This window comes from Oncorhynchus masou, chromosome 14 (assembly GCF_036934945.1).
Source record: "Oncorhynchus masou masou isolate Uvic2021 chromosome 14, UVic_Omas_1.1, whole genome shotgun sequence".
NCBI lineage: Eukaryota > Metazoa > Chordata > Actinopteri > Salmoniformes > Salmonidae > Oncorhynchus > Oncorhynchus masou.
The window spans coordinates 9,761,751-9,778,591 of NC_088225.1; the positions used below are offsets into that span (position 1 = coordinate 9,761,751).

Genomic DNA, 16,841 nt, shown 5'->3' on the forward strand with positions numbered 1-16,841 from the left:
GGGTGGAATCTTAGCTTTGACGATTTAGAGCAAACTGTGCAATAGGTGAGTGTTTACAGTCAACATAGTTTTTATACAGTGGTGTCTATAGAGTATTTAATAAGGGTGCTGGCGTTAAATTTTCTATTCTCTTTGGGCTCCTAGTCTTTCACTCATTTTCTTTGAATTGCCAATGTGTTTGCCGTTTTGATTGGCTGTGGCCGCCGTGTTATTTCAGTTTTGATTGGATGTGACCGGTAAGGTCATAATGTAATTACGGCACAGCTGTATCAACATCACCAAACTCTGCCAAACCCTCCTTCCCCTCCTCCATCCATCCCCCTCAACCATCCTCCACTCTGGTCTCCCTTCCCTGGCCTGGCCTGTTCTGGTCTGCAGCCTTCCTGCTCCCTGCTCACTGGCTCAAAACCCAGTTACCAGGTCATGGGAAGGAAAGAGGAGTGGAGGCAGCAGCAGGAACCAGAAGGAGAATCAACACAACAGACCCAACCTGATGATGACTGTGGAGATAAGGTGGAGAGAGAGAGAGAGTGCAGGAGAGAGAGTGCAGGAGAGAGAGCAGGAGAGAGAGAGCAGGAGAGAGAGAGCAGGAGAGAGAGAGCAGGAGAGCGAGAGAAGGAGAGAGAGAGAAGGAGAGAGAGAGAGAGAGAGAGAGAGAGAGAGAGAGAGAGAGAGAGAGAGAGAGAAAGAAAGTACTGGAGAGAGAGAGTACAGGAGAGAGAGAGGGGGGGAGAGAGAGAGGGAGCGAGAGAGAGAGAGATCAGAGAGAAAGAGAGAGGGAGGGAGAGAAGGAGACAGAGTGAGAGAGAGGGAGAGAGGGAGAGAGGGAGGCAGAAAGAGAGAGGGAGACAGAGAGAGAGAGGGAGAGAGAGAGATGATCTCCCACCGTCCCATGCTATAAAAACTCCTGACCTTCGTGCAACAAATAAACAGTGCCATTATTGACTATGAAAATAGCCACTATCTCATGTGAGCATTTACAATGCTGTGTGGTGATTCCAATGTTGCGCAATACGTTCCCTCCCTCCCTCCCTCCTGTGATTGCGTAAAGGAGTGAAATGAAAATGAGAGTCGGAAAAGACCATCACTTTTTTGGCCAACAGCAGCGGTGGTTTGTCAGGGTGACCGTTGTGGTGACCTTGGTGACCTTGAAGACAGAGGTCTGGGCAACTGGACCAGTGTTCAGTTCCTGTCTGCCAGCCCCTCATAAACATGGGAGAGGGAAGTGAAGTGACATGGAGAAGGGAAGAATGTGTAGAGTGTGTAGGAGATCAAAGCACCAGACCCCAGGGTGGTGGTGGTGGTGTGTTGTGGTGCAGCAGGGGAGCTACCGCTGCACAGTCAGTAAATCTTTGCTCAATTTCAAGCGTGTTTCAACTGTGATTTACAATAACAACACCACTCCCAGATCCCTGGTGGAGGCTAGCTAACACCATGGTCCCTTTCATGGTAAACTGCTGAGTGCCGAGACCTGCACATCAAAAGACCAATCTGCACTGAAAAGAAGGCAAAATTGTATTTTATATATCAACTGATCATGAACATGGATGGTAAAACTGAAATAGCTGTGTCATGGACGAACTCAGCTGGACAATTGGTGTCCTTTGTGGCCATTTTATTGTCTAGGTGATTGTGAATGTCTGGCGTTGTGTTCCGCCCCTGCAGTGTGTCTGAGCTGTCTGTAGACTGCACTGCTCCAGGCTGTCGGCAGAGTGTGAGATCTAGACCCTCACTGTCTCCCTGTCATCTCCTCTCACAACCTTTGTTATTTTACGATACGCACATTCCACCACCCTGTCACTCTGTCTGTCACACAGGCAAACATAGACACACACACTCATAGATATCCCTTAGTCATCTTCACATTTGTTTTCCCTCTTAACTGAAGTACTCTTATTAACCTACTGAGCTGAGCTGTACTTCACTGGCCTGGTTACCATCCATCACAGTTGCTGGAACTGTGCTGGAAAGGACAGAGTGGAAAGGAAATATCCGAGCAAGCACAGTGCAGGACGGCACAATAGTGTGAAAAGGACCAGGGTGTAAAGGAGAGTGCATGGGGGCCATAGAGGGGGTTTGTCTGGTCTGGACAGCAGAGAGAGAGAGAGAGATTAAAGCTGTGCTCTTGTTATGGCCTGACCCTGATACTTGTTATCTGATGACCCCAACATTGACCCCTGCAGTCAACCAGTCAATCCTGCCCGGAGAGAATAGAAGATAAGGAAGTGGAGAGGGGAGAGATGTGTGTGTTTGACACGTGTCGGGGCAAACACTCTTTTGTAAACACGCTTATATAAACAAATCCTGCATGCAGTCATCCCTGTCACATATGCACAAAGTGAGAAAGACACACACACGCGCACATGCGCACACGCACACACGCACACACGCACACACGCACACACACACACACACACACACACACACACACACACACACACACACACACACACACACACACACACACACACACACACACACACACACACACTCAACCCAGCAGTGTGTGTGCAATCTCCTAGAAGGGATTTCTAATAGGTTAAATCATCTTTCTGGAAGCTTATTTTACACTCTACTGACCCACTTCTTTCAACTCCTCTGCATCCATCCATCCTTCCTCTATTTCCTTACTCTATTTTGACCTTTTTCACCCAACTCCCTCAGCTCCCCCATTCTCACACATCATTTACTATCCTCCAAAACACCACCCTCCATCCTCTCCTTCCCAAAATCTTCAGGGTAGCAACAGTCTGCATGAGTGCATTTGGGAGCCCAAGCGTTTCTTTCTTCGGGTGTCCTGCTGAGCTGTGCCAATGCTGTGAAACATCTGTTCTCCAATTTCTTTCTCTTTTATCTGAGTACGCATGTACAGTTGAAGTCGGAAGTTCACATACACTTAGGTTGGTGTCATTAAAACTTGTTTTTCAACCACTCCACAAATGTCATGTTAACAAAATATAGTTTTGGCAAGTCGGTTAGGACATCTACTTTGTGCATGACACAAGTCATTTTTCCAACAATTGTTTACCGACAGATTATTTCACTTATAATTCACTGTATCACAATTGCAGTGGGTCAGACGTTTACATACACAAAGTTGACTGTGCCTTTAAACAGCTTGGAAAATTCCAGAAAATGATGTCATGGCTTTACAAGCTTCTGATAGGCTAATTGTCATCATTTTAGTCAATTGGAGGTGTACCTGTGGACGTATTTCATGGCCTTCCTTCAAACTCAGTGTCTCTTTGCTTGACATCGTTGGAAAATCACAAGAAATCAGCCAAGACCTCAGAAAGAACTCCACAAGTCTGGTTCATCCTTGGGAGCAATTTCCAAACATCTGAAGGTACCACGTTCATGTGTACAAACAATAGTACGCAAGTATCAAAACCATGGGACCATGCAGTCGTCATACCGCTCAGGAAGGGGTTCCTAGAGACTTTGGTGCTAAAATTGCAAATCAATCCCAGAACAACAGCAAAGGACCTTGTGAAGATGGTGAAGGAAACAGGTACAAAAGTATCTACATCCACAGTAAAACGAGTCCTATATCGACATAACCTGAAAGGTGGCTCAGCAAGGAAGAAGCCACTGCTCCAAAACCGCCATAAAAAAAGCCAGACTACCATTTGCAACTGCACATAGGGACAAAGATCATAATTTTTGGAGAAATGTCTTCTGGTCTGATGAAACAAAAATAGTACTGTTTGGCCATAATGACCATCGTTATGTTTGGAGTAAAAAGGGGGAGGCTTGCAAGCCGAAGAACACCATCCCAACCGTGAAGCACGGAGGTGGTAGCATCATGTTGTGGGGGTGCTTTGCTGCAGGAGGGACTGGTGCATTTCACAAAATTGATGGCATCATGAGAAAATAAAATTAGGTGGATATGTTGAAGCAACATCTCAAGACATCAGTCAGCAAGTTAAAGCTTAGTCGCAAATGGGTCTTCCAAATGGACAATGACCCCAAGCATACATCCAAAGTTGTGGAAAAATGGCTTAAAGACAACAAATTCAAGGTATTGGAGTGTCCATCACAAAGCCCTGACCTCAATCCTATAGAACATTTGTGGTCAGAACTGAAAAAGCGTGTGTGAGCAAGGAGGCCTACAAACCCGACTCAGTTACACCAGCTCTGTCAGGAGGAATGGACAAATATTCACCCAACTTATTGTGGGAAGCTTGTGGAAGGCTACGTTTGACCCAAGTTAAGCAATTTAAAGGCAACGCTAACAAATACTAATTGAGTGTATGTAAACTTCTGACCCACTGGGAATGTGATTAAATAAATAAAAGCTGAAATAAATAATTATCTCTACTATTATTCCAACATTTCACATTGTTAAAATGAAGTGGTGATCCTAACTGGCCTAAGACAGGGACTTTTTACTCAGGAATTGTGAAAAACCGAGTTTAAATGTCGTTGGCTAAGGTGTATGTAAAGTTCCGACTTCAACTGTAGCTGTTTCTAAGACTGTCCATCCTGTTAATGGGCTACATACTGCAGTTCAACCTATGGGTCCAGATGTTGCACAGCTGGAGCGGGAGAACATGAAAAACACTATTCAGTGACAATCTTACACATCAAACACACACCCACCCACACGTCCACACACACACATACACACACACACACACACACACACACACACACACACACACACACACACACACACGGGGGATAGAAAGGCACACCGGCATAACCATTGATCTAAACCTTCGAGAATATTAAGCATTTGAACTCACACACAGGTCAGATAATTAGCTGGAAATGTCAGTGTCGGGTTTCTCTACCAATGACAAGGGGAGACGCTGATGGCTGCCATGTGGTTTCAGACTTTGCCCTTGTCCTCTCTGATGCTTCGGGATATAATAGAGCCCATCCATGACTGTCACCTCTCACACTTAACTGACTCCTAATCTCAGTCTGTTGTTCCTGTTTAGCTGACTTGAGAAGTTGAGGAGGTGAAAATGACTGAGGAGATACATCTGTTGTTTTTCCAGTTGTTAGGAATTATTTGTTTACATCTCGCACGTAAGTAACGCTCTGGACCAGAGCTGGCTAGTAGATAGCTGACAAGCTCAGGTGTGTATAGTGTCACCCCAATTAAAAACACAAAGGCTTAACTTTTGGTAGTTAATTTAATAACTCTAATGTGAAACATTCTTGCTATAGCATCCTTAGCTGGCCTTGAAAATGTTAATCAGTTCTTCATTAAAATCTCCAGAATCGCACATGCCTACAGTATGAGAGTTTATTTAATCCTTTGATTGGATGGGAAAAATGTATATTGCTACTGCAAGATATCTGATTTGTTATCTGTTCATTTGTCCTATGTGGTATGCCATACTTATAGGCTGTCTATTGACGTTGTTTACAAAAAAAAATAAACAGAGTTGGGTGTGTTTTCTAGAGGAGGACTAAAAATAGCCATCCTCACATGAGGGGGGTGCTATTGAGATTAGACCATTTCAGAACAGTGTTTTTAAACAGATATTTCTCATAGATGTATCTAAAAATGTTAAATGTTTCCAATGACCAGCCTCCTCCGCTATGTACATTTACTTATGTTTCAACCAGACACACATAGAGATGGAGAATCTAAGCTGACTGACAAGAGGTGTATGACAGCACAAATGACAGGTCCTGTTTTGGAAAACATTATCCCTGAGTTATCATGTTCATAGAGCCTAGTTTAATATTGAATGTGCGGATAAGAATGTGTTTTCATACTGGTACTTCAGCAAGGCTCTGTAAACACAGGGCCTAAGCTCCAGGAAGCCCCAAAACCCATACCCCCCAACCCCTACCTCATGTCTCTCATCTCCCAATCCCCATGTCCATACCGTCCCTCACCTTGGAGCGCTCTGGACCTCCCTGCCCTCCTCATTTCTTTCTCCACCCTGTCAGAGGGAGAGAGGTGATGGCAGAGTCACACACACTGAAATGGAACATAATAGATATGACCCAATACAACTGCAGAGTAACCAATACACAGACCCACAACAACACATCCACACACTCACACACATGAATAAAGTGGAACAGTCTATTGAGTCCAGGCTATAATAATCGAGGTAACTCTATACTCCTGTGAGAGATTCCTGGGCAGAAGGGGTGGAGCCCTTTAATTTAACATTGACTACACACGGAGATCCACTGCACCACGGAACCATCTCATTCATACCCACAGAGAGCTCTGCTAGGAAAATAAATAGACAGATCATATACGTTCAGAGAGACTCCCCTCACACAGCCACACAGAGAGAAAATACAAAGGCACACAGAGAAAACACTAACAAAGGACACACATGAGGCAAACAGAAGATGGCTACAACAAGGCCTGGCAGTTATAAAATATGTCTAATAGTAATGTGGCTGTAATGAAATCTGGTGTTATAAGTGGCTTCACATGGCTTCATGTACACCTCATGTACACAACTAACAAAAGCACATACGGTTTCATTTGTGTGGGGGGAAACAAAGCGCCCTCCATGTGGTGTGGACAATGAGGTGAACCTCACCCCACAACGAAGAGATCAAATGTTTCTAACAACTACAAGTCTACTGTGTAAGTAAGAGAACACTAGATGCTCAGGTTAGAGATAAGAGGGGAAGTTAACACTTGAGGTATTTATGGAGGAGGGGGAGCAGGGGGACCTGTTTTACCACATAACCTGTGAACAACAAACAGACAGAGAGAGAGGGGGAGAGAGAGAGAGACATGTGGCATGACCAACATTTAAGCCGCTAATGGGTGATTTGGAGAAAGGAGAAGATCAGCAGATGTCCAACCGACAATGTTTACTCTGTCTGTTAAGGGGTATGGGGGGAACAAAAACATCTGGCAATGACACACACACACAACCAGCAGCACACACAGCCTGCTGTCTTTATTTTTCTTATTTAAGCTTTATTTAACTAGGCAAGTCAGTTAAGAACAAATTCTTTTTTTTCTTCTTTTTTTTTCTCCCCAATTTCGTGGTATCCAATTGTTGTAGTAGCTACTATCTTGTCTCATCGCTACAACTCCCATACGGGCTCGGGAGAGACGAAGGTTGAAAGTGATGCGTCCTTCGATACACAACCCAACCAGCCGCACTGCTTCTTAACACAGCGCACATCCAACCCGGAAGCCAGCCACACCAATGTGGCGGCAGTGTAGCCTAGTGGTTAGACTCTAACCGTTAGAGCATTGGACTAGTAACCGAAAGGTTGCAAGTTCAAATCCCCGAGCTGACAAGGTACAAAATCTGTCGTTCTGCCCCTGAACAGGCAGTTAACCCACTGTTCCTAGGCCGTCATTGAAAATAAGAATTTGTTCTTAACTGACTTGCCTAGTTACATAAAGGTAAAATAAAAAAATGTGCTGGAGGAAACACCATGTACCTGGCAACCTTGGTTAGCGTGCACTGTGCCCGTCCCACCACAGGAGTCACTGGTGCACAATGAGACAGGGACATCCCTACCGACCAAGCCCTCCCTAACCCGGACGACGCTAGGCCAATTGTGCGTCACCCCACAGACCTCCCGGTCGCGGCCGGTTACGACAGAGCCTGGGCGCGAACCTAGAGTCTCTGATGGCACAGCTGGCGCTGCAGTACAGCGCCCTTAACCACTGCGCCACCCGGGGAGGCCAAGAACAAATTCTTATTTATATTGACGGCCTACCTCGGCCAAACCCTCCCCTAACCCGGACGACGCTGGGCCAATTGTGCGACGCGCTATGGGACTCCCAATAGCGGCCGGTTGTGATACAGCCGGGATCAAACCCGGGTCTGTAGTGACACCTCTAGCACTCGTGCCTTAGACTGCTGCGCCACTCGGTCCCATTGCTCCATGTATTGAATCACACAGCACCTCAGGATACTTGCTGATGGTTAATGGCACAGGTTTTAATGATTTTTCAGAGTGGCTGGAAGCAGCTGTCGCTGAGGCCTCTGGCTGGGATGCCTGCTCATCTACAGTAACACTATTGATTTGAACATCCAGAACTCATATTGACAATTCTCAGAACATGCCCTATGCTGTATTCATAAAATAGAGTGCAGAATATGGTGCTGAACCACGATCACATGCAAGCATGCAAAGCCATTTCAGTTGTGTCCTGTTCTCTCATATTCTGACTGTTTGCAGCACTACCTTAGTACCAAGGTAGAACCAAAAATAGAAGTATTGTATGTAGTATAACTGTTTTGTGGTAAAGCATATTTGCGCTAGAAAAGTTACTGGTGAACCTAAACTAAAATGAGGCCATGAGCTAAGGCAAAAATTACACTGCACCCCTTCTGTCTCAATCATCAGTTGAGACAAGTGTCGCTCTGGAGACTTACAGAGACAAAAGTGTCACAGAACCAAAATCAGTCCCACATCATTTGACCTGAATGTGAACACTCAGAGTATCATTATTCATGTCATTGTGACCATCAGGTCTCATTGTATCACAAGAATGGATTACAGATGCACATGACTTAAGGAACATTCACAGTGCTCAAAATATAAAGTCTAACTTTGGGTACTTTGGAGCATCTGTGGCAGAAAGAGGAAGGCTTTTGTCCAGGCCTTGTGGAGCTACTCTCTGATTTCAGAAGAGGAAGTGATGTAAGAGATCCTTCCCCTGCATTTCTCTTTTACATCTCTATTTCAAATCAAAACAAGGTTATATTTACAGGAATACACAGTGGATTTCACCCAGCAATCCTCATGCAGAAAAGAACAGTAACAGAATATTTTCTTAGTATTGTCTCGCCTGCTCTTTGTGCAGACCAGTCTAACCCTAATTGAAATTCCCATGCACGATGTTGACGACATCCTTGCATCTGTAAACACCGTAGAAAATAGGTTAAATGTATATAATTTAGCCATGGAAAGTCCCCTTTAACTGAAATAGAGCATGAGAACAGTTACGCTTGACTGCTGTGATGACTTCCCTAGTGAAGGCTGGCCAGCATCTAAAAGTAGAAACAAAGGAAATGCAGATCCTCAGATCCTCTAATACCACTCTGCCTTGTTGGGTCTGAGAGGAGGAATGGAGATGAGTTGAAGAGTCACAATATCTGCTCTTACTCAATGGGACATTTTGCTTGCTAGTTTTAAATATGCTAACTCCATTAATTAAGGCCTAATGAATTAATTTCAATTGACTGATTTCCTTATATAAACTAACTCAGTTAAATTGTTGGATGTTACATTTATATTTTTGTTCAGTATACAGTTGAAGTCGGAAGTTTACATACAGTTCACCTTAGCCAAATACATTTAAACTCAGTTTTCACAATTCCTGACATTTAATCCAAGTAAAAATGCCCTGTTTTAGGTCAGCGAGATCACCACTTTATTTTAAGAATGTGAAATATCAGAATAATAGTTGAGAGAATTATTTATTTCATCTTTTATTTCTTTCATCACACTCCCAGTGGGTCAGAAGTTTACATGCACTCAATTGGTATTTGGTAGCATTGCCTTCAAATTGTTTAACTTGGGTCAAACATTATGGGTAGCCTTCCACAAGCTTCCCACAATTAGTTGGGTGAATTTTGGCCCATTCCTCCTGACAGAGCTAGTGTAACTGAGTCAGGTTTTTAGGCCTCCTCGCTCGCACACGCTTTTTCAGTTCTGCTCACAAATTTTCTATAGGAGTGAGGTTAGGGCTTTGTGATGGCCACTCCAATACCTTGACTTTGTTGTCCTTAAGCCATTTTGCCATAACTTTGGAAGTATGCTTGGGGTCATTGTCCATTTGGAAGACCCATTTGCAACCAAGCTTTAACTTCCTGGCTGATGTCTTGAGATGTTGCTTCAACATATCCACATAATTTTCTTTTGTCATGATGCCATCTATTTTGTGAAGTGCACCAGTCCTTCCTGCAGCAAAGCACCCCCACAACATGATGCTGCCACCCCTGCGCTTAACAGTTGGTATGGTGTGGCCTCCCGTGTGGCGCAGTGGTTAAGGGCGCTGTACTGCACACCAGCTGTGCCATCAGAGACTCTGGGTTCGCGCCCAGACTCTGTCGCGACCGGGAGGTCCGTGGGGTGATGCACAATTGGCCTAGCGTGGTTAGGGAGGGCTTGGTCGGTAGGGATGTCCTTGTCTCATCGCGCACCAGCGACTCCTGTGGTGGGACGGGTGTAGTGTGTGCTAACCAAGGTTGCCAGGTACACGGTGTTTCCTCCTGCACATTGGTGGGGCTGGCTTCTGGGTTGGGTGTGCGCTGTGTTAAGAAGCAGTGCGGCTGGTTGGGTTGTGTATCGGAGGATGCATGACTTTCAACCTTTGTCTCTCCCGAGCCCGTACGGGAGTTGTAGCGATGAGACAAGGTAGTAGCTACTACAACAATTGGATACCACAAAAAGGGGGTAAAATTTCAACAACAACAAAAAACAGTTGGGCTGGTGCTCTTTGGCTTGCAAGCCCCCTCCTTTTTCCTCCAAAGAGTTATATTTTTGTTTCATCAGACCAGAGGACATTTCTCCAAAAAGTACAATCTTTGTCCCCATGTGTAGTTGCAAACCGCGGTTTTGGAGCAGTGGCTCCTTCCTTGCTGAGCGGCTTTTCAGGTTGTCGATATAGGACTCGTTTTACTGTGGATAAAGATACCTTTTGTAACTGTTTCCTACAGCATCTTCACAAGGTTGATTTGCACTTTTCGCACCAAAGTACATTCATCTCTAGGAGAGAGAACCCGTCTCATTCCTGAGTGGTATAACGGCTGCGTGGTCCCATGATGTTTATACTTGAGTACTATTATTTGTACAGATGAATGTGGTACCTTCAGGCGTTTTGAAATTGCTCCCAAGGATGAACCAGACTTGTGGAGGTCTACAATTTATTGTTCTGAGGTCTTGGCTGATTTCTTTTAATTTTCCCATAATGTCAAGCAAAGAGGCACTGAGTTTGAAGGTATGCCTTGAAATACATTCACAGGTACACCTCCAATTGACTCAAATGATGTCAATTAGCCTATCAGAAGCTTTCTAAGCCATGACATCATTTTCTGGAATTTCCCAAGCTGTTTAAAGGCACAGTCAACTTAGTGTATGTAAACTTCTGACCCACTGGAATTGTGATACAGTGAATTATAAGTGAAATAATTTGTCTGTAAACAATTGTTGGAAAAATTACTTGTGTCATGCACAAAGTAGATGTCCTAACCGACTTGCCAAAACTATAGTTTGTTAACAAGAAATGTGTTGAGTGGTTGAAAAGCGAGTTTTAATGACTCCAACCTAAGTGTATGTAAACTTCCGACTTCAACTGTAAATATTTTAATAACTTGCACATAAAATACCTTAAAATAGTATGTGTTTTTCTGAGAGGTATTCAAAATAGTTTCAAATGTGATTTGTTTTTCTGAGACCTATATTTGAATATCAAAGGAAATAATTGCCTGTAGTTGATTTTCTATATCTGACTACTGTTGGACTACCTCAAGTATTTGAAAAGTTGGTACAGTGCCTTGCAAAAGTATTCGGCCCCCTTGAACTTTGCGACCTTTTGCCACATTTCAGGCTTCAAACATAAAGATATAAAACTGTATTTTTTTGTGAAGAATCAAAAACAAGTGGGACACAATCATGAAGTGGAACGACATTTATTGGATATTTCAAACTTTTTTAACAAATCAAAAACTGAAAAATTGGGCGTGCAAAATTATTCAGCCCCCTTAAGTTAATACTTTGTAGCACCACCTTTTTCTGCGATTACAGCTGTAAGTCGCTTGGGGTATGTCTCTATCAGTTTTGCACATCGAGAGACTGAAATTTTTTCCCATTCCTCCTTGCAAAACAGCTCGAGCTCAGTGAGGTTGGATGGAGAGCATTTGTGAACAGCACTTTTCAGTTCTTTCCACAGATTCTCGATTGGATTCAGGTCTGGACTTTGAGTTGGCCATTCTAACACCTGGATATGTTTATTTTTTAACCATTCCATTGTAGAGTTTGTTTTATGTTTTGGATCATTGTCTTGTTGGAAGACTTGTTGAAATCTTTTTGTATCCAAATCCGGCTTTAAACTTCTTCACAACAGTATCTCGGACCTGCCTGGTGTGTTCCTTGTTCTTCATGATTCTTTCTGCGCTTTTAACGGACATTACATTTACATTTAAGTCATTTAGCAGACGCTCTTATCCAGAGCGACTTACAAATTGGTGAATTCACCTTCTGACATCCAGTGGAACAGCCACTTTACAATAGTGCATCTAAATCATTAAGGGGGGGTGAGAAGGATTACTTATCCTATCCTAGGTATTCCTTGAAGAGGTGGGGTTTCAGGTGTCTCCGGAAGGTGGTGATTGACTCCGCTGTCCTGGCGTCGTGAGGGAGTTTGTTCCACCATTGGGGGCCAGAGCAGCGAACAGTTTTGACTGGGCTGAGCGGGAACTGTACTTCCTCAATGGTAGGGAGGCGAGCAGGCCAGAGGTGGATGAACGCAGTGCCCTTGCTTGGGTGTAGGGCCTGATCAGAGCCTGGAGGTACTGCGGTGCCGTTCCCCTCACAGCTCCGTAGGCAAGCACCATGGTCTTGTAGCGGATGCGAGCTTCAACTGGAAGCCAGTGGAGAGAGCGGAGGAGCGGGGTGACGTGAGAGAACTTGGGAAGGTTGAACACCAGACGGGCTGCGGCGTTCTGGATGAGTTGTAGGGGTTTAATGGCACAGGCAGGGAGCCCAGCCAACAGCGAGTTGCAGTAATCCAGACGGGAGATGACAAGTGCCTGGATTAGGACCTGCGCCGCTTCCTGTGTGAGGCAGGGTCGTACTCTGCGGATGTTGTAGAGCATGAACCTACAGGAACGGGCCACCGCCATGATGTTGGTTGAGAACGACAGGGTGTTGTCCAGGATCACGCCAAGGTTCTTAGCGCTCTGGGAGGAGGACACAATGGAGTTGTCAACCGTGATGGCGAGATCATGGAACGGGCAGTCCTTCCCCGGGAGGAAGAGCAGCTCCGTCTTGCCGAGGTTCAGCTTGAGGTGATCCGTCATCCACACTGATATGTCTGCCAGACATGCAGAGATGCGATTCGCCACCTGGTCATCAGAAGGGGGAAAGGAGAAGATTAATTGTGTGTCGTCTGCATAGCAATGATAGGAGAGACCATGTGAGGTTATGACAGAGCCAAGTGACTTGGTGTATAGCGAGAATAGGAGAGGGCCTAGAACAGAGCCCTGGGGGACACCAGTGGTGAGAGGGCGTGGCGAGGAGACAGATTCTCGCCACGCCACCTGGTAGGAGCGACCTGTCAGGTAGGACGCAATCCAAGCGTGGGCTGCGCCAGAGATGCCCAACTCGGAGAGGGTGGAGAGGAGGATCTGATGGTTCACAGTATCAAAGGCAGCCGATAGGTCTAGAAGGATGAGAGCAGAGGAGAGAGAGTTAGCTTTAGCAGTGCGGAGCGCCTCCGTGATACAGAGAAGAGCAGTCTCAGTTGAATGACTAGTCTTGAAACCTGACTGATTTGGATCAAGAAGGTCATTCTGAGAGAGATAGCGGGAGAGCTGGCCAAGGACGGCACGTTCAAGAGTTTTGGAGAGAAAAGAAAGAAGGGATACTGGTCTGTAGTTGTTGACATCGGAGGGATCGAGTGTAGGTTTTTTCAGAAGGGGTGCAACTCTCGCTCTCTTGAAGACGGAAGGGACGTAGCCAGCGGTCAGGGATGAGTTGATGAGCGAGGTGAGGTAAGGGAGAAGGTCTCCGGAAATGGTCTGGAGAAGAGAGGAGGGGATAGGGTCAAGCGAGACTATCACAGTGCCGGTGCATTTATACGGAGACTTGATTACACACAGGTGGATTGTATTTATCATCATTAGTCATTTAGGTCAACATTGGATCATTCAGAGATCCTCACTGAATTTCTGGAGAGAGTTTGCTGCACTTAAAGTAAAGGGGCTGAATAATTTTGCACGCCCAATTTTTCAGTTTTTGATTTTTTTTTAAAGTTTAAAATATCCAATAAATGTCGTTCCACTTCATGATTGGGTCCCACTGGTTGTTGATTCTTCACAAAAAAATACAGTTTTATATCTTTATGTTTGAAGCCTGAAATGTGGCAAAAGGTCGCAAAGTTCAAGGGGGCCGAATACTTTCGCAAGGCACTGTATTTTCTAGTAAACTACAAAATACAACTTTTTCTGCCCAGGTCTGCTTGCTAGACATTACGAGAAATGGTTTTGTTTCTCTAAATGACTGTCTGTCTCTGGCTCTCTCTCACTTTCACATAACTGCATAGGTCTAGAGACAAGTCAGGTAACCACAGACTGCGTCACAACAATCCATGTTCACTTACAAGAAAGACACTATATTTACATTTATTTTGTCATTTAGCAGACATTCTTATCCAAAGTGACTTTCAGGAGAAATTAGGATTGAGCTTTGCTCAAGGGCACATCAACAGATGTTTCACCATGCAGGGGCCGCAATAACAGCTGCCAGATGTGGAGAGTCTCAAGATTCCAGTCACATTCTCACAGACAATGGAATGCTTGTGAGTAGCCCCAACAGGAAGTGAGGTCAGGGCTCTTGACCACTCCCTTGAGCTAAGTTGGGGGTTCCTCTCTCCTCTGTGAGGCTCTGCTGGGCACTCTCTCTCAAACATCTTGTTCCATCATAAACTCCCTGACAATGTGCAGTCAATCCATAATGAGTGCTTGCTAGACATCCAGCGTACTCACGGTCCATTCAAACTGCCAACTCTTAAGTGGAGGACGTCATTGACATGGAGGTACGACAAGTATTGGCACCTTAGAGGGTAGGTACGCCCACATGTTGAAGAACCTTTCACAGTTTCCAGAGAAACAGAACGTTTACTTTGAGTTTCTTTTTGATTTCTCCCAAATATACAGTGTGTTTCTATTCAAGATAATTTCACAATTTCCCCAACTTCTGAGAGAACACCTCCCACGCAGCTGGTGGAGGAGGAGAGGTGGAAGGAAGAAAGGTAGGAAGGATGACTACAGTTGGTGGGTGGGGGGGTTGCCCAATCACTGCCTGTCTCCTCTTACTATGCAGCTCTATTCACTCTCAACTCACTCACCAACACAGGGAGAGAAAGCAGACAGTTTATGGACTATATGTTAAATCTGTGTGAGTTTCAATGCCTAGTTTCATTTGCCACCAAGATGTGTGTAATGTGTCATGTGGTCTCTGGTCTGCCGTATACGACACCATTACATTGATGTCACTCTTAATCACCTTACAGTAGCTAGGCTAGACCTCTGGCTTGATAATGGCTAACAGAACATGCCCATACTCACCTCTCGCCTACCTTCTTGACTGACAGCAGACCAAATGCAGTGATGTATTGATTCAAAACAAAAACAAGAATGAGTCAACATGAACAACTGACTCAGTGTATTTACATGTTTTACCATGAGACATATCAAAGTGGAAATGCAAATGCATTGCCCCCAAAAAACCTTCCCTTATAGTAAAATCTAATAAAAATAAATGTACGGGAAACACTGAAATTCTTCAGTATATGAATAGGCTGTATACCAGAGACAGTATTTCTAGTCCTGTAGTCAGTCAGAAGACTCCTGCGATTTCAGGCAAGTTTAGATTTGAAGGAGCACTGGACTCACGTTTATCCAGGGTGCGCGAGGGCTCCGGAAGTGAGGTGGTGGAAGATTAAAGACTAAAATATCTGGACTTCATTTGTCCACTGGACAGAGAAAAACTCACAATGGAAATGCTATCTGATATCCTGTAAGTCTAATTAGTGACTATGAATAAAGGTTGAGGGTTTATCTGAACATTATAAGTGTTAACCATTAGCCGAAAACGGGACTGGTGTTCATATTCTGTTGTAGGACGTTTCGACAGTGGTTTTGAGTTGGAAAATATATGTGTGACCGGCGCGTAATGTGCGCGCGCCTCCCTGTTGTTCCATAGCCTGTGGAGCTGTTGTTCTCAGTGTTAGAGAAGGAACAACCACACGGACACTGGGAATAGAGCAACAAAGGAGAAAGTATGAGCCTAACGAGAAGTCTCAGGCATTGTCTTTAAAGTATTTTGTATTGGGAATCATTCAGTCTTCGCAGTATATATATTTTTTGAGACAGAATAGTTCCAGCTATGGATTTATCTCTGACCAGACGAGCAACGCTGTCCAGTCGTCATCCGAACTTTTGATTGTCCTCATTACCCTCGACCCAGAAGAAGACATCGCTCACAAATCAAGTGAACTTTTGAAAATGCATTTGATTTGGAGATAGGTAGCCACATGATACAACTTTTGTCGACAACAACCACAACTACATCGGCTTACTTTGGTTTTGCTGCACCCGCCGACTTCGCACATGGGGTAAGTGGTTTCATGTGTCGACCTACCAGCCAAATTGTACAATTGTGGAAAGTGTACACTCTAATCGTGCCGTTTGTTGAAAAACCAAGACACTATCAATCAATGAACAATGTGCAGCGAGTCTGCAACACACGAGGGCGGTTATGAACTTCGCCCACTGTGGGAAGATATAGCTTATTATTTTATATTAACCTACCCAAAGACCAATTGCACGTATTTAGTGTCAACCACTGACGTCTAATCACACAGGATTGTTTAAGTAGCCTTAATGACAGCATGAATGATTATCATGATGCAGTCAAACGTGTTGAGAGGTTATCAGTATATAACGTAAAAGGAAACCACACACAAATTCTAAGAGAAGCGTATGGGTGTCTTGGGTGATACATTATCAGTGTTCCTCAAGGTTGTACATTATATGGTTAATCAAACAACCATAAAATGATCCGTCAATAAATAACAGATGTTTTGGAACGTTGTGTTTAATGAGTAACATGATCCATTAAATATTAACAAGCCACGGTGCCCGCTGCTGGCG

The 16,841-nt window shown here is 44.5% G+C and overlaps 1 protein-coding gene across 2 annotated transcripts in view; it reads left to right on the forward strand.

Moving 5' to 3' along the window:
• The first annotated feature begins 15,543 nt into the window (after positions 1-15,543).
• LOC135554153 (sphingosine 1-phosphate receptor 2-like) overlaps positions 15,544-16,841 on the forward strand; it is a 32,922-nt gene continuing 31,624 nt past the window's right edge. Inside the window, exon 1 of one of the 2 annotated variants that reach the window (XM_064986253.1) lies at positions 15,544-15,705. The gene's annotated coding sequence lies outside the window, so the exon portion shown is untranslated. The other variant, XM_064986250.1, reaches the window with a different exon arrangement.